This window comes from Arachis ipaensis, chromosome B3 (assembly GCF_059453495.1).
Source record: "Arachis ipaensis isolate K30076 ecotype BB chromosome B3, ASM5945349v1, whole genome shotgun sequence".
Lineage (NCBI taxonomy): Eukaryota > Viridiplantae > Streptophyta > Magnoliopsida > Fabales > Fabaceae > Arachis > Arachis ipaensis.
The window spans coordinates 26,026,245-26,032,774 of NC_142438.1; positions in this window are offsets into that span (position 1 = coordinate 26,026,245).

The window sequence follows — 6,530 nt, forward strand, 5'->3', positions numbered from 1 at the left end:
CACTCTCTCAACAACGACGATGATGAAGCTGACTCTGGAGACCAGCTGATTTTTAATGTAATCAAAACACTCAGAACAGCACCATCGAGGAGGAACAAGGAGAGAAAAAGATCTCTGCTTGTGCTTTGGGAGGGAGAGAAAGTATTGGAAAAAAAATTTTTAAAGTTTTTTTTTTAATAATTAAAATTTAAACCATATAATTGATTAAATTATATTATTTTTATTAAAATTATATTAAATAAATCGATTTAAATAAAAAATTAGTAAATTTTAAATCAGTTTAAATTAATATTTTTTATAAAAAATAATTATAATATTTTTATTATATATATTTATTAATTATATTAATTTTAAAAATTTTAAATTCTAATTTTTAATTAAAATTTAAAATTTTTAAAATTAATAAATATAATATAAATATTTTATTTATTTTTATAATAAAAATATTATAGTTATTTTTTATAAAAAAAATTAATTTAGATAAGTTTAAAGTTTGATTTACTAATTTTTTAGTTAAATCGATTTATCTGATCTAATTTTCATAAAAATAATACAGTTTAATTAATTATATAGGTTGAATTTTAATTATTAAAAACGTTTTTAAAAAAAGATATTTTAAATATTTTTATCTGAGTGGTTTAAATTATTGTTGAGAAAAGGATTTATATGCTTAAAGAATGAAGCAATGTGGTTTGACTCAATTTAGGCGTCAATCAATTATAGTGTCACTTAGAGCTTGCCAATATGTCAGCAACGAGTTTACGACAGTTTTTCGATGATGTCTCTTTGATGGGCATGGATTCCATGTGCCGACGCTCTCTAGCACACCAGTGCACATAGAGTTTATGTTCGGCTGACCGATGCACCAATTGATGATGGCCGTCGGATCTCTCTTGTTTTTGTAATCCAACGATAGAGATCATGCTACCTCTTCTCTCCTTTGATTGGCTAGTGGATATCTTGTGTTAGAGGGGTCACTTTGCAAAATTTACTTTGTAGGTGGTTATTTTTGTTAGATTCAAAAATTATTTGGGTTATGTAGAATTAGTTCACGATGTTTTAAGACTGAAATTAATGGCAGTTAATGATTCTGCATTAAGTCCCGCCAGCCTCCGGTGAAGACGATTCGACGCGGGTGCTCCTCCTCGACACCACAAGAGATTAAACGTAACACTCACCTGAAGTTAATGTTTTTTCCCGCAGAATCACACTGCAAAGTTGCCCACCGTTCGGCAGAGACGGAAGAGGTAGCTCATAGGGCTCGTCGTTTCTCAATATGGGCATGGGACCGCCAATCTCGCCTTAGTGAAAGCTCGAGATGATGATGGGGCTAGCAACCGGTCCTCCAAGAAGCTATCTCTCTCTGGCGCCTTCTTTCCCTCGTGGCCAAGTCATACTCAGAATGGCGCATCTGTCGCGACTCGTTGGTTCGGAGGATGAAGATCTGCATAGTGTCCTCGCCGGAGCTGGATTTGATCACCGTCGGATAACAATGAGTGATGTTTCGGCTAGCTGTATGGCTTTGCCGGAGACGATCAACAAGGAAGGATCGAAGCGGCGTGGAGATGGTGGGCGAGAGGATGACGAAAGAGAGGAAGAAGGTTTTTTGGGTCGGGCGGGTCAAGTTGGAACACAGTTGGTTGGACTTGGCTCAATCCAGATGGGCCTCTACGTTATAATTTTTTTCTGAAACCAATGATGGGCTCAAGTGCTGGGTTATTAATAATTTTGTTAAAAATGGATCACTGATTTGGTATGGTAAAAAAAAATTACATGGCTGAAGAAAGTAGAGGAACACCCAGTACCAAAAAAAAAGGATAACACAAAAACAGTTATTGCATGTATAATTAGTTGCTAAACAATCTAATATTCTATAGGATATAATAATTAAAATGCTCTGTAAAAAACCAACTTATCTGATTAATGTAAAGTTTTGCCATATGCTGGTGCATAATATTAACAGAAACGTTGAATAAGGAACATCCACATATTTTCCAATTGAACACGGGATTGCATTCGAGCAATATGATTGGTTGAGGTTGAATACCTCTCCTTTAACAAGCATAATTTGATGAGGTTTTTTAAGGAGTTTTTAGTATTTAATTGCACTAATTGGCTTATTATAAACTGAGAAAGAAGTACTATGAAACTTGTTTATATCAATCCTTTCGTATTCTTTGTTCATCCAAGCATTTTAATTGGATAATATTTTATCCATTATAACCGAATTGGGCATAATATTACGATACGCCACATGAAAATAATTCAGAAAGAAAAAAATCGATAAGCAGGTCTTTGAGAATGCATACGTAAATAGTTGGCGAAAGGTACTGGATCACGATTTGAAAACGGTAAATGCTAACAACGCAAGATGATTTCCTACTTATGTATCAACCGCTCAGATGACTTGTTTTATATTGGATGATTTACATCCCCCGTTTTTTGCTTGGGGCTGTGAACTATCTGATACCATCACAATTAATTTATACAAAACAGCCCACAAAACTGGTAACTCGGATAGGCAATGGGGAGTCACCGAAAAGCGTGTTTTGCGTATGTTTAGGAAATATCTATTTCAATTTAAATCAATTCAAATTATTACTAACAAGAAAGGAGATGAGAAGATATTGATAGTTAACCGCATCTGGATTAAACGAATTTATACTGACTACGAAGCATAGAATATTAATCTTCCGAATCAATAGCAATCAAAATGGAAATAACTCAAAAATTTTGTTCTTGTCGTGTTATACTCACTGGCGAGGAAGAATAAACCGATTAACAATTCAAGATAAACAAATTTTTAATATCGAACCGATGAAAGTAGATATAATAATCGCTACCGAGTTTTAATTAGCATTTCATAAGATCAAAAGGACGACCAAACAAAAAAAAACAAATAGATCATTCAGGGCTTTAGGCCTCGATAGAAACCAATACAACATAAAGATATCACCCATGTGCACCAGGTCAAATACCTCCGTCACTGTCTTCAATCTGCTCCGGTTGAACGCCTGCCCAACGGAACAAAGATTTGTGCTTGACCTCCAAAACATCGACGACCCTATGTGCCACGTCACGCCACTTTGAGCTTTTCGCCATCATTTCGTTTGCTTTGTCATACAATCGGCGAACGGTCGCTTCAAACTATTGTTGCGCCCTGCGCAGCAACTTTTCCTCCCAGCGCCGTGCCTTCTCCTCTTCCTCCAGTTGATCCTCCTTTTCCCTCAACTTGACCATTAACTTTAACCTCTCGGCTCTGACGTTGAAGAGTTCATCTGAGATCTTTTCAAGTCTAGACTCCCAAAATCTCCTCCCTCCTGACAAGTTCGGCCTCAACGAGGTCACAATCCCACGGACTTTTCATCTGTACGGACGATGTCGATAAGAGAAGTGATCGGCTGTTCCGGGAGGTCGTCGGGACTAACGGCGTGGTCGGTGACGGACTCCTGTGACATTTTCTCAGAAGTATACAGTGGAGAGAGCAGTGGAGGGTGGCAGAAATAAGAATGGGGATAAGGATAGACAGAGAGGTGAGAGAAGGAGTTACGGCAGAGAAGAACTGGGAAAGAAGCGTTAGGAGGGATAGGGTTTGTCATTAACGGGCACGTATACATATATAGTGTAAAGTGGGAAGCTGCTTCGAATACTTTTTTACGTAGAAAATGAGTAATTAATGTACTTCATTTTTTTGGGAAAATAAACAATTTATATTTAAATTAGTTCGATGGAAGAAAAAAAAAGAAGAGATAACAATTTAATTACATATTGGCTTAAATTAACATTTCGCATTAATATAGTTTTAAATTTGTTTTTAAAATTATGTTTCAATGATCAGCTTTAAAAATTACGTTTACGATCTCTTCAAATCCTGTGCCAAACCCACAAACGAAGCATCGGTTACAGTGGGCGTAAATGAAGGCATATGTGGCACGGTACCTGACTTATCTGGTAAGGCGTCTTGTAGTATATAAGTTTCCTCCCCAGCGTTCCTTCATCGCGTCTAGTCTTCCATACTAACGATGGTCCTCCTGTAACCTTCCCCTTCCCCCCATCCAACAATTTTAAATTAAATAGGATGAAATTGGGTGCAACCTCCGACAAAGGCAGAAGGGAAAAGAAGGCCGGATATGCGAGACGGAAAGGGAAGGGGGTGCCCCCACGCGGCTGTCTGCTGACTCTTCTACCTCGCAAAATATGGGTGAGAATTGCAGCAAGGGTTACGTCGGCCTCGATCTGGGATTTGTTTAACATGCAGGCGACCTGCAAAGGTGTTTTTGGATGCAGCCCATGCATCTGCGGTGTACAAAGTGGCCTCCATGGCGGAGCTACCCGTCGCGTTCGGTTATGACGACGACGACCGTCCTGAGGATGGGTTTCTTTATAGAAGCGCGCACGCAGGAAATTCGGCCGCTATATTCCGTATAGGGATGAGAGAATTCTTCTGGATGGGCCGATACGTCGGTGGGATCGACACCCTGCTTGCGGCCGCCGATGCGGGTGATATCCAAGCGCGCTACATGTGTGCGATGCTACTACTTACGCCCAGTGTTAAGCACGAGGCAGACGCTGGCAGGGGGGTTGAACTGTATGCCAACATATTGGCTTCTGGAAAAATCAAAATGTGCAGAGAACTCTTTGGGCAGATGTTTGCGAATCTGCTGATTGGGGTGAACCCGTCGGATCCAAGAAAGCCCGTCGTCTGTCGGTCAAGCGTGTGCCCGACCCACGAGACCATGGCTGCCGCCAACAATTTGTCGAGCGTGTTGTGCGTCCACTGCCTTGCAGAGTTCGAGGTGTTGCATTTCTTTAGTCTGTTTACGTTCATATGAAGCTTCGTTGTAACCAAATTTGAATGTATTTTATTGCTAATGATTCGGGTGGTTGAGTTTGGTGGCTTTGTAAATTTTTGCTTTTGTGGGTCAGACAAATGACATATTTGAACCGATGCATATCACCATGTTTTAAACGCTCACACGTATAACCTTCGATAGAAGCACTATTTTATAACTTCATTAGCTAATAGGCCATGCCGAATAAAAAAAAATAAACCAGAACAGTACAATATTAGTGTTGGGCCTAAACAGTACAATACTAAACCTGAACAGTACGATACTTCATACATTGCCGGGGAGGGGTGGGGTCGGTTTACGATGTCTCCATCCCGTTGTTGCACTGACCCCTAAGACCTGGGACTTTACCTGTCCAGCAAAACGTTGGCCAGTTGCCGTATGATTTCTCCCAGTTGAGTCTTGAGTTCTTATCTCTCTCTTTCGATCTGGGATACACGGTACTCGATCGACGCAATGGCCTGTTGTAGGTCCTCAATCGATTGGCTAGCTGCAAGTGATGTAACTTTGTTAGCAACATATTGATACCAACGCAAGTGACTAGACATTGGGGCGTCGCAAGAAGACATTTTTCGCTTACCAGATGCACCTGGTACCGTCGCAGGAGTCGTCGTCACCGTCGTATCGTGCCGTCCACCGTGAATGAATCGATTGAACTCCGACGCCGGCGGGTGCTCGCTGCCCAGCCCCGGAAAAGGCGAAGTCGTCGTCACCGTCGCCTCGTGCCGTCCACCTTGAACGAATTGATTGAACTCCGACTCCGGCGGGAGCTCGCTGCCTAGCCCCGGAACAGGCGATACAGTCACCTGGAAGTAGTCGTTCCAGGCGATCACGGCCTCTTGGTAACTCCGGTAACGAAGAAGCAGGTTCCGTGGAAAGCCTTCCACCTAAGCCGATGCCGTCTCGCAGTTGGGGTATATTCTGGGTATCCTTTCCCTAAAGACGACGTACCACCCACCTTCTGTTCGCATTGCCATCCAACTGTTAGAGGAGATCTGGTAGACCTTGCAGAGGGAGAGGGGGTTAGACTTGATGGTGGAATACAGTTTATGGGTTTTTCTCTCACCTGGAGGCTAAGAAATGGAAGAATAAACAAATAAAGCAACTAGAATGGTGCAACAGCAGTCGAGATTTACTTGCACGCGGACACTATGTTCAGGAGTAGGTGCAGGGACTATATGTACAGTAGTACAGGAATAGGGATGTACTTGCACTAGCAAATAAAAAAGTAATAACGTCTGTCTTATTCACCACTATTAATTTCAATGAATTTATTATATTTTTAAAATTAATTTTGATCAAGAATTAATTTCCATTATAAATTGCAATCTGTTGTGATAAGAATATCTTATCACATCTTATGTGGATGCTCATTTTTTATAAGATACAGTTTTTCAAGGATGACTTAATTTAATATAGTTTGAAAACTAAAGCAAGGTTATGGATACCATAAATACCTTTCTAATCAATATAATTATTATACTATCTAGACGCATCGGTAAATGAAGAAAACATTTAGGGAAACGTATGCGGTACTGAACCACAACCCCTCCCCCCCAATGGCAGTATATTAAAAAGCAAAATGCCACAAGGTCAGGGCGTCAGTTGCAAATTTTTAACCCTATTAATTTACATTGTTCACACAATGTTTAAAAATGTTATTGGTTACCTATACTTTTC